The sequence below is a fragment of the Neovison vison genome, chromosome 1 (genome assembly GCF_020171115.1).
Source record: "Neovison vison isolate M4711 chromosome 1, ASM_NN_V1, whole genome shotgun sequence".
NCBI classification, from domain to species: domain Eukaryota; kingdom Metazoa; phylum Chordata; class Mammalia; order Carnivora; family Mustelidae; genus Neogale; species Neogale vison.
In genome coordinates, this window is record NC_058091.1 from 160,637,617 (window position 1) to 160,653,819 (window position 16,203).

The 16,203-nt window shown below is 37.8% G+C and overlaps 1 pseudogene; it reads right to left on the reverse strand.

Annotated features, from left to right (window-relative positions):
* Positions 1–588: 588 nt before the first annotated feature.
* On the reverse strand, positions 589–1,584 carry LOC122913771 (annotated as a pseudogene).
* Positions 1,585–16,203: the final 14,619 nt, after the last annotated feature.

Below are 16,203 nucleotides of genomic sequence, written 5' to 3' on the forward strand. Positions count from 1 at the left end.
GTGGGAGAAGCAGGACCTTAAGTTCAGGGCCCTGGAAACATGACCTGAACTGAAGGCAGACACTTAAATTACTGAGTTGCCTAGGTACCCCAGAAAGATGAAGACTTTTTTATGTTTTCTCTCTAGCGATGTGAGAAATTCTAAATTATGCAGAAGTCTCTGACAAACCTCTATATCTATCACCTATTCCAAAAACTGGGAGATAGGAGAACTAATATATATCAGTTAAAAATACACTATAATAGAAATAAAACAAATAATATTTTGGTTATCAATAGAATGACCAAAGTTATGGGATTTATTGTTCTTTGTATTATTTTAGTCATTTGGGATATATATTAAATACAGTAGAACTATTATAGTGAATGATACCGTCAAGCTGGGCAACTACTATTTTAATTTCTACATATTAGAAAAACCTTCTGCAAACAAGATAGAGGAAATACTATGTCCTTTCTATTTACTAAAAACTACCATAACAAAAATAGAACAAGTGTTTAGAAATATATAACTATTTGGTCAAATCTCAATTATTTTAATTTTCTAGATGTTTTAGTCCTTCTCTTCAGTCTTAGGATAATAGTATTCTTAAGGAGTATACAAAGTACAAGTAATATACTTCTGAGGCTGCAGGACTAATGAAAACTTACTATATGGTTTTATAAAGCACATCCTCTGAATCACTTTTCTCATGGCCCCTATCACCTCCTTGTTTCTCAGGCTGTAGATGATGGGGTTGAGCATTAGGGTCAGGATGGCATAGAAGATAGCCAAGACCTTGTCCTCTGTGGAAGATGGGAAGGATCTTGGGCATAGAAAAGTGTAAGCAAAGGGTGCATTGTATAAAGTCACCACAGTGAGATGGATGCTGCAGTTCAAATAGGGCTTCTTCCTGCCCTCTGTTGACTGCATGTGACAGATGGCAAGGGGAACCCAGTCACAGGAACATGCAATTCCAATTAAAGGAAACACCATCAAGAGGGTGGTGCTCACAGACAGTGTGTACTCATAGACCCAGATGTCCATGCACCCAGAGTCAACATGGCCAGGACTTCACAGAAAAATGGTTGATGGCTCTGGATGGACAATAAGGGATTTGGAGGGCATATACAGTGTGGGCACAGGAGTTGATAGATCATATTGTCTATGGTCTTATTATCATTAGCACACAGACTTCTTTGCTCATGCAAACAGGATAGTGAAAAGAAAAACAAATAGCTACATAACGATAATAGTCCATAGATGTCAAGAGTAGTGCTTCTGTAATGGATAAAGTAAAAAAGAAGAAGCTCTGAACCCCACAACCAATAAGTGAGATAGACTCTTTCCCGGAGAGATAATTGAAAGCCATCTTGGGGACAATGGTGGAGATGTAGTTCAGGTCCATGAGGGAGAGCTAAGTAGAAAATACATGGGTGTGTGGATATGGGTGTCCAAGAGGACAAGGATGATCATGGATAGATTATCAAAAAGTGCCTTTAAGAAAATAAGTGCAATGAGAATAAAAAGAAAGAGGCCAATACTCAATGGTGGAAACAACCTCAATAAAAGGAAATCAGTTAATGTTTGGTTGCAATTTTCCATATTCTAGTTTGGTTTCCCTGAAAAAGAAAAACACACGTAATGTGTGTGTATGTGTGTGTGTGTATGTATATATATATATATATATATATATATATATATATGCTTATATTATATATATTATATATACAATATATATGCTTATATATTTACATTAAAAAATACTGCAATGTGAAGTTTTCAGGAAATACCCAATTCCTTAAATAAAGCTTCCTATTTTGAGAAAGCAGTTCTATGTTGTTTCATAAATCTACAGGCTAAGATGGTAAGAATTTACATTCAAAATATTCTATAAAGAATTGATGAAATAATGAAAAGAAAATATCTATATCTACCTTAATAGGATATTAATAATTCTATGCACTTCATAAAGTCACATATTAAAAATACCAACTATTTTAATTAAATATAAACATAATTCTTTTACAAAGAATGAACATGTCTATATCAGTTCAAATACTCATTTGGTTCATAATAGGAATAAATTTAGTAATACATGGAAAATGTTTATGTTTTCATTCAAGGTTATGTTACACTTTCTGGCATATATATATATATAACTATACTTTTTTCTTTCACGTCAATAAGTTGGATTTCCTTCTTGTCTCTGTGTTCTAACTAGTTGAATAAACCTTCCTGAAAATCAGTTACCAGTTCATGGTGTGGACTCAGAAAAGTACAATTGCTTATTTCCAAATAACATCAGGTATAAATAAATAGAAATAATTATTACATTCCTCCATTACCATTACTTTCAAACTTCCATTTTAATTTCTTAGTGTAGAGCAGACCCTTCTCCAGAAGTCTTCTATAAACCATGTCTATTGCAGCCCTCACTATTTTGCTGGAGCATACCCAAATAGAAGAGTAAAAGTTTAAAATATCTTAAGGAGGCTGGGAGGATGGCAAAGTAAAAGATCCATTAACTGATTTCATCCCATGGATACTACTAGGTAACACTCACAAAAGTATAAATAACCCAGAGAAGGAACCACAGAGTGGCAGAGGATACTCCACAAATAAAGGTAGAAAAGAAGCCACTTTGAAGAACATAGCAAAGCCAGGGAGATGTTTGATGAGCAAAATAAACCATGACCATCCATAATAGGGGAGAAATCACTATCATGGGGAAGAGTGATTAATAGTCTATCCCACCGGTTTCCCACATGGGGAAGACAACTTCCCATAGCATTTGACTATGAAAGAAAGAGGGGCTGTTTTTCATGAGTTCTTTCAACTAGTAGAAATTAAAGCCTAGTATTTTAAAAATCAGGCTTATCTCTGTGAAAGCTCCAATGGCATTAGTAAGCAGAGCCCCTGCTCTTAAAGATACAGCATGACAATTAGCCCATGCAGATACAGCATAGAAGCAGCAGTTTGAAAAATACCTGAACATATGGGGGTGAATTATTTACTCACATTGAAGTGTTTTCTTTTCTTCCCTCTCTCTCTCTCTCTTAAAGATTGTCTTTATTTATTTATTTATTTGACACAGAGAGAGACACAGCAAGAGAGGGAACACAAACAAGGAGAATGGGAGAGGGAGAAGCAGGTTTCTTACTGAGCAAGAAGCCCAATGCAAGGTTCAATCCTGGGACCCTGGGATCATGACCTGAGCCAAAGGCAGATGCTTAAAGGCTGTCCCATTATCTTGAAATATTTTCCAGAGAGGCAGGGTTTCAGGAAGATCCCTCCATGAACAAAGGAGCGGATAGTTTACATTTCCTTCTTCTGCTCCTCCCCAGCATAACCATAGAGTCACCTGCAGGAATGACTGTGTAGACACTCATTTCCTAACTTGATTATAACAAACCTGACCGCTACCTACATTTTTGTGGTTTCATCTTTTCCAGTCAAGTTTTCCTCAGTTTACATTTACTGGTAACCTCCCCAAAACCAGCACAAATCCCTGCCTATACTGAGTATCTACACTTATGAGTTTTGCAGGGCCTCACTTCCAGTGGCAATGGTGGCAGGTCACATTTTGCAATCAGACAAGTGCACACATGGTAAACGTAAACTCCACCCCAAACAGAGACAAGAAAGTGCCCACAACAGGAAAATAGAGCTTCTACAGGAAAGTGGACTGAAAGAAATAATGGCCAGGACACAATGGCAAAGCACACTCAATCAGAGACACTTTGTCAAGTGTCAAGCCCTGGAGAACAGAGGACTCTGAACTACATGATACTACAGGAGCTCTTCATTGTAAGATCATTACCTATGAGAGCAGGAGATACACCTGACTTATCTAGAAGAAACCAATAGACTCTGAGAGTTAAACAAAATGAACAGAAAGAGGAATATGTCCAAAATGAAAGAAAAGGGCAAAGATCCTGCAAAACACCAAAGTAAAATGGATATAAGTAAAATGACTATTAGAGCATTTAAAATAATGAATATAAAGACACTCACTGGATTTGAGAAAAGAGGGGAGGGCATCAGTGGGACCCTTAATAAAGAGATAAAAGGGAACCAATCAGAAATGTAGGACATGAAAAATAAAATTAAAAATGTACTTGATAGAACAAATATCAGACTAGAGAAATCATAGGAATGAACTAATGATCTGGAAGACAGACTAATGGAAAATAATCATGTTGAGAAAATAAGAGATAACAATTACGCAAAATAAGAAAAGACAAAGGGAACTCTGACTCTATTAAAATTAGTACCAGTAACATGATAGGAACCCCAAAGAAGAAAGAAAGGAGGGAAGAAAATTTAATCTGAAGAAATAATTCCTAATCTGATGAAGGAAACAGATATCCAGATCCAGAAAGGAAAGAGATTCCTGATAAAACAAAAATCAACCTAAAGTTACCCATACGAAAACACAAAGTAATTAAAATGGGAAAAAAGGCCACTTCAAACCCCTCAGATTGTTTTTCAGAGTGGCGGGGGGGTGGGAGGTTGGGGTACCAGGTGGTGAGTATTATAGAGGGCACGGCTTGCATGGAGCACTGGGTGTGGTGAAAAAATAATGAATACTGTTTTTCTGAAAATAAATAAATTGAAAAAAATGGGAAAAAAGGAGGGGTAAAAAAATAAAGCAAAAAAGATAAAATAACACTATTATATACAAGGTATATACAAGAACATAATACTATTACATACTATTACATAGAACAACCACACAATGCTGTTGGGATTTTTCAGCAGAAACTTTCCAAGTGAGAAAAGAGTGCCATAACACACTCAAAGTGCAAAAATGGAAACATCTGCAGCCAGATAAACTCTATTCAGCAAAGCCATCATTCAGCATAGAAGGAGAGATAAAGAGCTCTTCAGACAAACTAGTACTAAAAGAGTTCATGACCACCAGACCAACCCTGCACAAATATTAAAGGGAACTCTGAGTGGAAAGAAAAGACCATAAATGACAGTATGAAAGCAGAAAACACACACACAAAAAAGGTGAAAAATAAGTATTTCTGTAAAATCAGTCAAGAGTTTCAGGAAACAAAGGTTGTGAAATATGACACAATATACATAAGTATGCCAGGGATAGAAGTAAAGAATGTGTTCAAACTTAAGTGATCATCAACTTAATATAGACTGGTACATACAGAAAATTCCATATACAAACATAATGGTAAACACAAATAAAAAGCCAGCATTAGATATACAAAGAACAAATACAAAGACATCCAACTAGATCACTACAAAAAAACACCAAACCATGAAAAACAGAAAGAAAAGAATCAGAAAAACTACAAATACTACAAATACAATCATAAAACAAGTAAAAATGGGAATAAATACATGTTTGTCAATAATTGCTTTTATAAAAAAAATGTTATCATGTAATGCTAGTCACCATAAAGTATGTCATTAGTTTCTCATATAGTGTTCCATGATTCACTGTTTGTATATAATATACAGTGTTCCATGGAATACATGTCTTCCCTAATACCCATGAGTGGGCAAGCCCATCCCTCCACACCCTTCCCCTCTGAAACCTTCGTTTGTTTCCCAGGGTCCATAATCCTTCATGGTTTGTCTCCACCTCTGATTCTCCCTCTTCATATTCCCCTTCATCTTCCTAATATCTTCCATGCTATTCCTTATAGCATATGACGCATATGACTGAAACCATATGATGATTGTCTTTCTCTGTTTGACTTATTTCTCTAAGCATAATCCCGTCCAGTTCAAACCATGTCAATGCCAATGGTGGGTATTCATCCTTTCTGATGGCTGAGTAATATTCCATTGTGTATATGGACCACATCTTCTTTGTCCATTCATCTGTTGAAGGATACCTCAGCTCCTTCTTCCACAATTTGGCTATTGTGAATATTGCTACTATGAACATTGGGGATCATGTGTCCCTTCTTTTCACTGCATCTGTATTTTTGGAGTAAGTACTTAGTAATGCAATTGTCAAGACATAGGGTAGCTCTATTTTTAACTTTATGAGGAACATTCATACTGCTTTCCAAAGTGGCATTACCACCTTGCATTCCAAGCAACAGTGTAAGAGGGTTCTGCTTTCTCCACATCCTCACCAACATTTGTTGTTTCCTCCTGTGTCAATTTTGGCCATTCTAACTGGTATAAGGTGGTATCTCAATGTGGTTTTCATATAAATCTTCCTGATGTCTAATGATTATGAGCATTTTTTTCATGTGTCTCTTAGCCACTTGTATGTCTTCTTTGGAGAAGTGCCTGCTCCTGTCTTCTGCCAATTTTTTGACTTCATCATTGGTTTTTTGAGTGTTGAGTTTGAGAAGTTCTTTGCAGATCTTGAATTTCAGCTCTGTAGATAAAATATCATTTCCTAATATCATCTCTCTTTCCATAAGTTCCCTCTTAGTTTTGTTGACTGTTTCTTTTGCTATGCAGAGGTTTTTTATCTTGAAGTCTGAAAAGCTTATTTTTACTTTTGTTTCCCTTGTCTTTGGAGACATATCTTCAAATAAGATGCTGTGGCCAATGTCAAAGAGGCCACTGCCTATGTTCTCCTTTAGGATTTTGATAGACCGTTTTGAGTTTATCTTTGTGTGTGTTGTAAGAGAATGGTTGAGTTTCATTCTGCTATACATAGCTGCCCAATTTCCCCAGCACCATTTATAATTCTCAATTGGAAAAAGCTGAGATACTTTCTCTTAAGATAAACCATATATATAAAACATAATAAGGATGTCCACTGTCACCCGTGTTTTCAACATAGTACTAGAAGTCTCAGCATCAGCAATCAGTTATTTTTAAAAAAGCATTCAAATTGGCAAAGAAAGTCAAGCTCTCTCTCTTCGCAGGTTGCATGATACTTTACATTGAAAACCTAGAAGGCTCCACCCTCAAATTACTAGAACTCATACTGAAATTCCATAGTGTGGTAGGATGAAAAATAAATGCAGATAAATCAATTGCTTTCCTACACACCAAGAATGTAATTGTAGAAAAGTCAATTAGAAAATCAATTCTATTTACAATAGCACCAAAAATCACAAGATACCTTGGAATAAACATAACCAAATAGGTGAAGGATCTATATTCTAGAAACTATAGAACACTTATGAAAGAAATTGAAGACACAAAAGCATGAAAAAACATTCCATGGTCATGAATCAGAAGAATAAATAGAATTAAAATGTCTATGCAGCCCAGAGCAATCTATACTTTGAATGACATCCTGATCAAAATATCAATGGCATTTTCAAAGTGTTGGAACAAACAATTCTAAAATTTGTTTTGAACCGGAAAAAGACCTCATCAGGGAAAAGTTGAAAAATAAAAACAAATCTGGGCCATCAAATTGCCTGATTTCAAACTTTATGACAAAGTTGTGATCACCAAGACAGCATAGTACTGGCACAAAAACAGACACAGACCAGTTGAACAGAGTAGAGAGACCAGATATGGACACTGAACTCTATGGTCAACTAATGTTTCAAAAAGCAGGAAAAAATATCTAATTGAAAAAAAAATTCAGTCTCTTCAAAAATTATTTTGAATGTAAATAGAAGAAATACTCCAAGCGAAAGACAGGGTGACAGTGTGTATAAAAATAATCTATATGCTGCATACAAGAATCACATGTCAGAGCCAAATTTACCTGAAGAATAAATGTGAGGGAATGGAGAAATATTTAGCATGCAGATATATTTCAAAAAAACTAGTATAGCAATACTTATAATGAACAAAACAGGAATTTTTTTCTCCCAATTTATTTATTTTCAGAAAAACAGTATTCATTATTTTTTCACCACACCCAGTGCTCCATGCAAGCTGTGCCCTCTATAATACCCACCACTTGGTACCCCAACCTCCCACCCCCTCGCAACTTCAAACCCCTCAGACTGTTTTTCAGAGTCCATAGCCTCTCATGGTTCACCTCCCCTTCCAATTTACCCAAATTCCCTACTCCTCTCTAACGCCCCTTGTCCTCCATGCTATTGGTTATGCTCCACAAATGAGTGAAACCATATGATAATTGACTCTCTCTGCTTGACTGATTTCACTCAGCATAATCTCTTCCAGTCCCATCCATCTTGCTACAAAAGTTGGATATTCGTCCTTTCTGATGGAGGCATAATACTCCATAGTGTATATGGAACACATCTTCCTTATCCATTCATCCGTTGAAGGGCATCTTGGTTCTTTCCATAGTTTGGCGACTGTGGCCATTGCTGCTATAAACATTGGGGTACAGATGGCCCTTCTTTTCACGACATCTGTATCTTTGGGGTAAATACCCAGGAGTGCAATTGCAGGGTCGTAGGGAAGCTCTATTTTTAATTTCTTGAGGAATCTCCACACTGTTCTCCAAAGAGGCTGCACCAACTTGCATTCCCCCCAACAGTGTAAGAGGGTTCCCCTTTCTCCACATCCTCTCCAACACATGTTGTTTCCTGTTTTGTTAATTTTGGCCATTCTAACTGGTGTAAGGTGATATCTCAATGTGGTTTTAATTTGAATCTCCCTGAGGGCTAATGATGATGAGCATTTTTTCATGTGTCTGATAGCCATTTGTATTTCTTGATTGGAGAAGTGTCTGTTCATATCTTCTGCCCATTTTTTGATGTGTTTGTCTGTTTCGTGTGGGTTGAGTTTGAGGAGTTCATTATAGATCCTGGATATCAACCTTTGTCTGTACTGTCATATATATATTTGAGGAACTATAGAACACTCATGAAAGAAATTGAAGAAGACACAAAAAGATGGAAGACCATTCCATGCTCTTGGATCGGAAGAATAAACATTGTTAAAATGTCTATACTGCCTAGAGCAATCTATACTTTTAATGCCATTCCGATCAAAATTCCACCGGCATTCTTCAAAGAGCTGGAGCAAATAATCCTAAAATTTGTATGGAATCAGAAGAGACCCCGAATCACTAAGGAAATGTTGAAAAACAAAATAAAGCTGGCGGCATCACCTTAGCTGATTTCAAGCTTTATTACAAAGCTGTGATCACCAAGACAGCATGGTACTGGCATAAAAACAGACACATAGACCAGTGGAACAGAGTAGAGAGCCCTGATATGGACCCTCAACTCTATGGTCAATTAATCTTCGACAAAACAGGAAAAAATATACAGTGGAAAAAAGACATTCTCTTCAATAAATGGTGCTGGGAAAACTGGACAGCTATATGTAGAAGAATGAAACTCGACCATTCTCTTACACCGTACACAAAGATCAACTCAAAATGGATAAAAGACATCAACGTGAGACAGGAATCTATCAGAATCTTAGAGGAGAACATAGGCAGTAATCTCTTCGATATCAGCCACAGCAACTTCTTTCAAGATACGTCTCCAAAGGCAAAGGAAACAAAAGCGAAAATAAACTTCTGGGACTTCATCAAAATCAAAAGCTTCTGCACAGCAAAGGAAACAGTCAAAAAACAAAGAGGCAACCCACGGAATGGGAGAAGATATTTGCAAAAAACAGGAATTTTTAAAAGATTTTATTGATTGATTAGAGAGAGAGAGAGAGATAGCATAAAGGCATGTGCATACACAATGTGAGTCAAAGGGAGAGGGACATGAAGACTCCTTACTGAGCTCAGAGACTCATGTAGGACTTGATCTTAAGACCCTGAGAACATGGCCTGAGCTGAAATCAAGAGTGGGACATTCAAGTGTATGAACCACCCTGAACAAAATTTCCTGTAAAACAAAGACTATAACAGAAGACAAAGAAGAACACTATATAACTATAAAGGGAATGATCCAACCAGATAATATAACAATTGCAAATATACATGCACCCACTCTCAGAGCCTGGAAGAACACACAACAGTTAACAAAAAAGGAATTATTTCTTAAAAACACAATAAAACTAAGGGACTTTAATTTCTGACTTACATCAATTGACAGACCATCCATACAGAAAATCAAGAAGGAAGCCTTGCCTTTGAATGACAAACTGGAACATATGGATTTAAGACACATATTCAGAACAATCCACCCTAAAAGAGCAGTAAACATTCTTTCCAAGTCGCATTATCCAGATAACATCATATATTAGATCACAAAACAAGTTTTGACAAACTAAAAGATCTGAGGCATACCATTTCTCTTTTCTGACCAAAAAAATTAGAAAAGAGAAATCATATATATATACACATACATATATATATATATATATATATATATATATATATATATATGGAAAGGTCACAAGTACATGAAGATTAAAAAATACACTACTAAACAATGAATGCATCAACCAAGAAATCAAAGAAGAAATAAAAACATACAAGGGAGGAAATGAAAAATGAACAGAAAAGTCCTAAAATCTATGGGATGCAGCAAAAGGAGTTCTAAAATGGAAGCTTACAGTAATCCGGGATTATCTTAAAAAGCAAGAATAGGGGCTCCTGGGTGGCTCAGTGGGTTAAAGCCTCTACCTTCAGTTCAGGTCATAATCACAGGGTCCTGGGATCAAGCACCACATCAGGCTTTCTGCTCAGTGGGCAGCCAGCTTCCCCCTCTCTATCTGCCTGCCTCTCTGCCTACTTGTGATCTGTCAAATAAATAAATAAAATCTTTTTTTAAGAAAAGCAAGAATAATCTCAAATAAACACCCTAACATTTCGCCCAAGTGAGCAAGTTAAAGAACAATAAACAAAACCATTTAAAACCAGTCACCAAATTGTGGAAAGAACGAAGATGCCCTTTGTGGACAAATGGATAAGGGGTGGGGACAGGATGGCAGGGAAGTAGGAGGAGGTGCCTTTTTAACTTGTACCCCAAAGTAAGCTGATAACCTACCAAAGAACTCTGATCACCCATGAAATCAGCCTGAGATCAGAATTATACACGTCTGGATCTCTACAGGGGCAGAAGTCAGTGGGCAAGTAAAGCTGAGTGGGAATGGTGGACTGATATCGGAAGATAAACAAAAGGGGGAGGGAGCCACCAGAGGTGACCAGTTGGAAAGTAATACCCCAATATGAGCGAGAGTGCCCTGTGTCTGGGGACCAGCATTAACTTAGAGACTGGCTGAAAGCACTCCAAAAGAGCAAAGGATCATGGGGGGGAAACTGTGGGAGTCAGGGCAGCTAGGGACAGGAGCCTAAGTCCCCGGTCCCAGAACAGCCTCCCCTGGTGCTGAGGAAGAGAGAGTGCAGCGGAGAAACCAGCTCTTGGTCCCTAAGCCACCAGAGCGCCTGAGAACGTGTGGGGTCCATTTCTTGTGAGGGGATGGGAGCCACGCTGGTGGCATAATGCGCGAGCCCTGCTATAGAGCCTATAAAAAGGCCCAGCTGGTGCCCTTTGATACGCACCATTGTTTCAGAGCCTAAGACGCCTGCACAAAACTCTCCCTGCCAGAGAGGTGTGCAAAGGCCCAGCCTGATGCTTTTGGACCTGCACCCCGTTCTCAGAGCCTGAGACCCATGCGTAACCAACAGACTCCCCTGAAATTGGTGCATGCAAGCCGGGCACTCTTAGACCTAGAAAGACCAGGCACGCCCAGCCTGGGCCAGCAGGAAAATGTCAGTATGCGATTGCTGCTTGGAACCTCTCTGACGATCTGGAGCTGCCCAGACAGCCGCCACTGCCTTGGCTTTGGGTACAAGCAAAAGATCCTGCATCCCCAGGGACCGCGACTTGGAACCTGCTCTGCTAGCAGCCAAGGGGGAACTTATATAGATTCTGCAGCCAGACTGAGGCTTCTCTCTGAGAGGGAGATCAGGGTGCGGTTTGTTTACCTCTAAAACTATAAAAACCATAAAAAGTGGTCAAAGTGAGAGAGAAAAAAAAAGTCAACAAACAAAAACCGCCAGAGAACAAAAGCCTGAAGAAAAAAATAAAAAAACAGTTTCCTCAAAGCCCACCCCCTTGAGGGGGGCGGGAGGATGTAAGTCAGGGAACATCATTGACTGAAAATACACGTGGCAGGTCCCTCCCCTAGAAAACAAACCAAGAAAGAAAAAAAAAAAAGAGAGAGAGAGAGAGAGAAGAAAAAAAAAGAAAGGACTACAAGAAAACAACCACTACTTCATAGGATAACTTTTATTTTCATTCATTCCCACTATTCTGGTTCATTTTTTTTATATATAGGTAATTTTTGTAACCTATGTAACATCACAGCGAGCTGTCCAGTACATCAAATTCCATAATACCCTTCTAACATGAACTTTTTGATACATACACCTATCTTTTTCTTTTGCATTTTTATTTTTTTAATTCCTTCTTTTTTAATTTTAGTTTAGTTTAGTCTAGTTTATTCCTTTTTCTTTTTATCTTCTAATATTCATATAGAGTTAAACGTCAAAGTAATCCCCTTTCCCCAAACAATACTACCCATATAGGTAAACCAACTTTTAATCCCCCTTTATCTTAGGAAAGTTGAGTCCTTTAACAAAGATATCAAGATACATCCAGGAAGAATAAAAACAACCTTCCTCGCACACACTGAAAATTGAAACCACTCTCCCATCTTTTTCTTCCACCAGTGTTTCTGTGTTTTTGTGTTTGTCCTGATAATATACAAATCTTACATTTGGGGTTCTTTTTGACGAGGTTCTTTCTTTATTTGCATATATATTTTTTCTCTTGTCATATAATTTTATCAGTCTTTTTGTTTGTCTGTTTTTGTTTGTCTACTTCATAAAGCCCCTTGGGGCCCATTTGGACTGAAGCCTCTCTTACATCTTCCCTTTCTTTCCTGTCTCTCTCTCTATCTCTTTTTTTTGTTGTTGTTATATTTTTATTTTCTTTGTTTCTCATTTGGGTGGGGAATCCTGATTGCTAGAAGTGTTCCAGGATGCACTTGACTTCACCACAGTTGATACATCCAGCTACATCTGTCCAGTCATCTCTCCCACCAAAATGACTAGGAGGAGGAATGCCCAACAGAAGAAAAATACAGAGGATGAACCTTCTGCAACAAAGCTAATGGCTATCAACATAGACAATATGTCGGAAAGAGAATTCAGGCTAACAATTATCCAGGCAATAGCTAGGTTGGAGAAAGGCATGGATGACCAAACAGAATTGATTAGAGCTGAGCTGAAAGCGATGAGAAATGATATTCACAATGTTAGGACAGAGCTAATAGATGCAAGGGAGGAGGATCACAATGCTCTCAATGAGTTCCAATATAATCTAAACTCTCTCAAATATAGGGTAACTGAGACAGAAGACAGAATTAGTGATCTGGAGGACAGATAGAGAGAAAGGATCAGGAGGAAGCGTGGAACAAACAGCTTAGAAACCACGAAAAGAGAATGAGGGAAATAAATGATGCCATGAAACGATCCAACATCAGAATTATTGGAATACCTGAAGGGAAGGAGAAAGAAAGAAGTCTAGAAGATATATTGGAACAAGTCCTTCATGAAAATATTCCCAGTCTCGCGAATGGAACCAGCGTTCATGTACTAGAGGCTGAACGGTCTCCACCCAAGATTCTACATTCCAAAAAAAACATCACGACACATGATAGTCAAATTGAGGAATTATAATTGGCTGGGCTGGGGTAGCGATTCACATATCAGATAAATTGGATTTTAAACTAAAGTCTGTAGTCAGAGATAACAGAAGGACATTACATAATCCTTAAAGGGACTATCCACCAAGATAATCTAATGATTGTAAATATCTATGCTCCCAAAATGGGAACAGCCAATTACTTAAGAAAACTGTTAATTAAGTAAAAGAGTCATATTGATATGAATACACTAATTGTAGGAGATCTTAACACGCCTCTCTCAGAAATAGACAGATCATCGAGGCAGAAACTCAATAAAGAAACAAGAGTATTGAATGACACATTGGACCAGATGGACCTCATAAATATATACTGAACGTTCGACCCTAAAAGAACAGAATACTCATTCTTCTCAAGTTCACATGGAACCTTCTCCAGAATAGACCACATACGGGGTCACAAATCAGAACTCAACCGATACCAAAACACTAAGATTATTCCCTGCATATTCTCAGACCACAACGCTTTGAAACTAGAGCTCAAGGACAATAAAAAAGTTCAGAAAGAACTCAAACACCTGGAAGCTAAAGACCACTTTGCTTAAGAATGCTAGGATCAATCACGAGATCAAAGAAGAACAGAAACAATTTTGGAAACAAATGACAATGAAGACACTTCGGTCCAAAATCTATAGGATACAGCAAAGGCGGTCCTAAAGGGGAAATACATAGCCATCCAAGCTTCCCTCAAAAAAATAGAAAAACCCAGAACACAACAGCTCTCTCTGCACCTTAAAGAACTGGAGAATCAACAACAAATCAAAACAACTCCACACATAAGAAGGGAAATCATCAAGATCAGAGCTGAGAATAATGAGGTAGAAAACAGAGATTCAGTAGAACGTATCAATGAAACTAGAAGCTGTTTTTTTTTAAAGAATCAATAAGATCGATAAACCATTGGCCACACTAATCTAAAGAAACGAGAGAAACCCAAATTCATAAAATTATGAATGAAAAGGGAGAGATCACAACTAATAACAAGGAAGTAGAAACAATCATCAGAAGTTATTATCAACAGTTAAAAGCCAATAAGCTAAGCAAACTAGATGAAATGGATGCATTCCTGGAAAACTATAAACTACAAAAATTGAACCAGGAAGAAATCGATAATCTGAATAGACCTATATCAGGTAACGAGATTGAAACAGTGATCAGAGACCTCCCAAAAAACAGGAGACCAAGCACTGACAGATTCCCTGGGGAATTCAACCAAACCATCAAAGAAGAAATAACACCTATTCTCCTGAAGCTGTTTCAAAAATTTGAAGCAGAAGGAAAACTTCCAGACTCTTTCTATGAAGCCAGCATTACCCTGATCCCCAAACAAGGCAAGGACCCTAACAAAAAGGATAATTTCAGACCAATATCACTGATGAATATGGATGCTAAGTCAAGCGGAGAAAGACAACTATCATATGATCTCCCTGATATGAGGAAGTAGTGATGCACCATGGGGGCTTAAGTGGGTAGGAGAAGAATAAGTGAAACAAGATGGGATAGGGAGGGAGACAAACCATAAGTGACTCTTAATCTCACGAAACAAACTGGGTTGCTGGGGGGATGGGGGTTGGGTGAAGGGGGGTAGGGTTATGGACATTGAGGAGGGTATGTGCTTTTGGGTAAAATTGAAGGGGTGGTGAACCATGAGGGACTATGGACTCTGAAAAACAATCTGAGGGGTTTGAAGTGGCGGGGGTGTGGGAGGTTGGGGTACCAGGTGGTGGGTATTATAGAGGGCACGGCTTGCATGGAGCACTGGGTGTGGTGAAAAAATAATAAATACTGTTTTTCTGAAAATAAATAAATTGAGAAAAAAAAAAAGATTATCCACCATGACCAAGTGGGATTCATCCCTGGGCTATAAGGATGGTTCAACATTCGCAAATCAATAAATGTGATACAACAAATTAATATGAGAAGAGAGAAGAACCACATGTTCCTCTCAATTGATGCAGAAAAAGCATTTGACAAAACGCAGCATCCGTTCCTGATTAAAACGCTTCAAGGTATAAGGATAGAGGGAACATTCCTGAACTTCATCAAATCTATATATGAAAGAGCCACAGCAAATATCATCCTCAATAGGAAAAAGCTCACTGTCTTCCCGTTGAGATCAGGAACAAGAAAAGGATGCCCACTTTCACCACTCAACATAGTATAAGAAATACAAGCAACAGCAATCAGAAAACAAAGAGAAATAAAAGGTATCCAAATTGGCAATGAAGAAGTCAAACTGTCTCTATTTGCAGAAGACATGATTCTTTATATGGAAAACCCAAAAGAATCCACCCCCAAATTACTAGAACTCATATAGCCATTCAGCAATGCGGCAGGATACAAAGTCAATGTGCAGAAATCAGTGGCTTTCTTATACACTAACAATGAAAATACAGAAAGGGAAATTAGAGAATCGATTCCATTTACTCTAGCACCAAGAACCATAAGATACCTGGGAATAAACCTAAGTAAAGAGGTAAAGGATCTGTACTTGAGGACACTCATGAAAGAAATTGAAGAAGACACAAAAAGATGGAAGACCATTCCATGCTCTTGGATCGGAAGAATAAACATTGTTAAAATGTCTATACTGCCTAGAGCAATCTATAGTTTTAATGCCATTCCGATCAAAATTCCACCGGCATTCTTCAAAGATCTGGAGCAAATAATC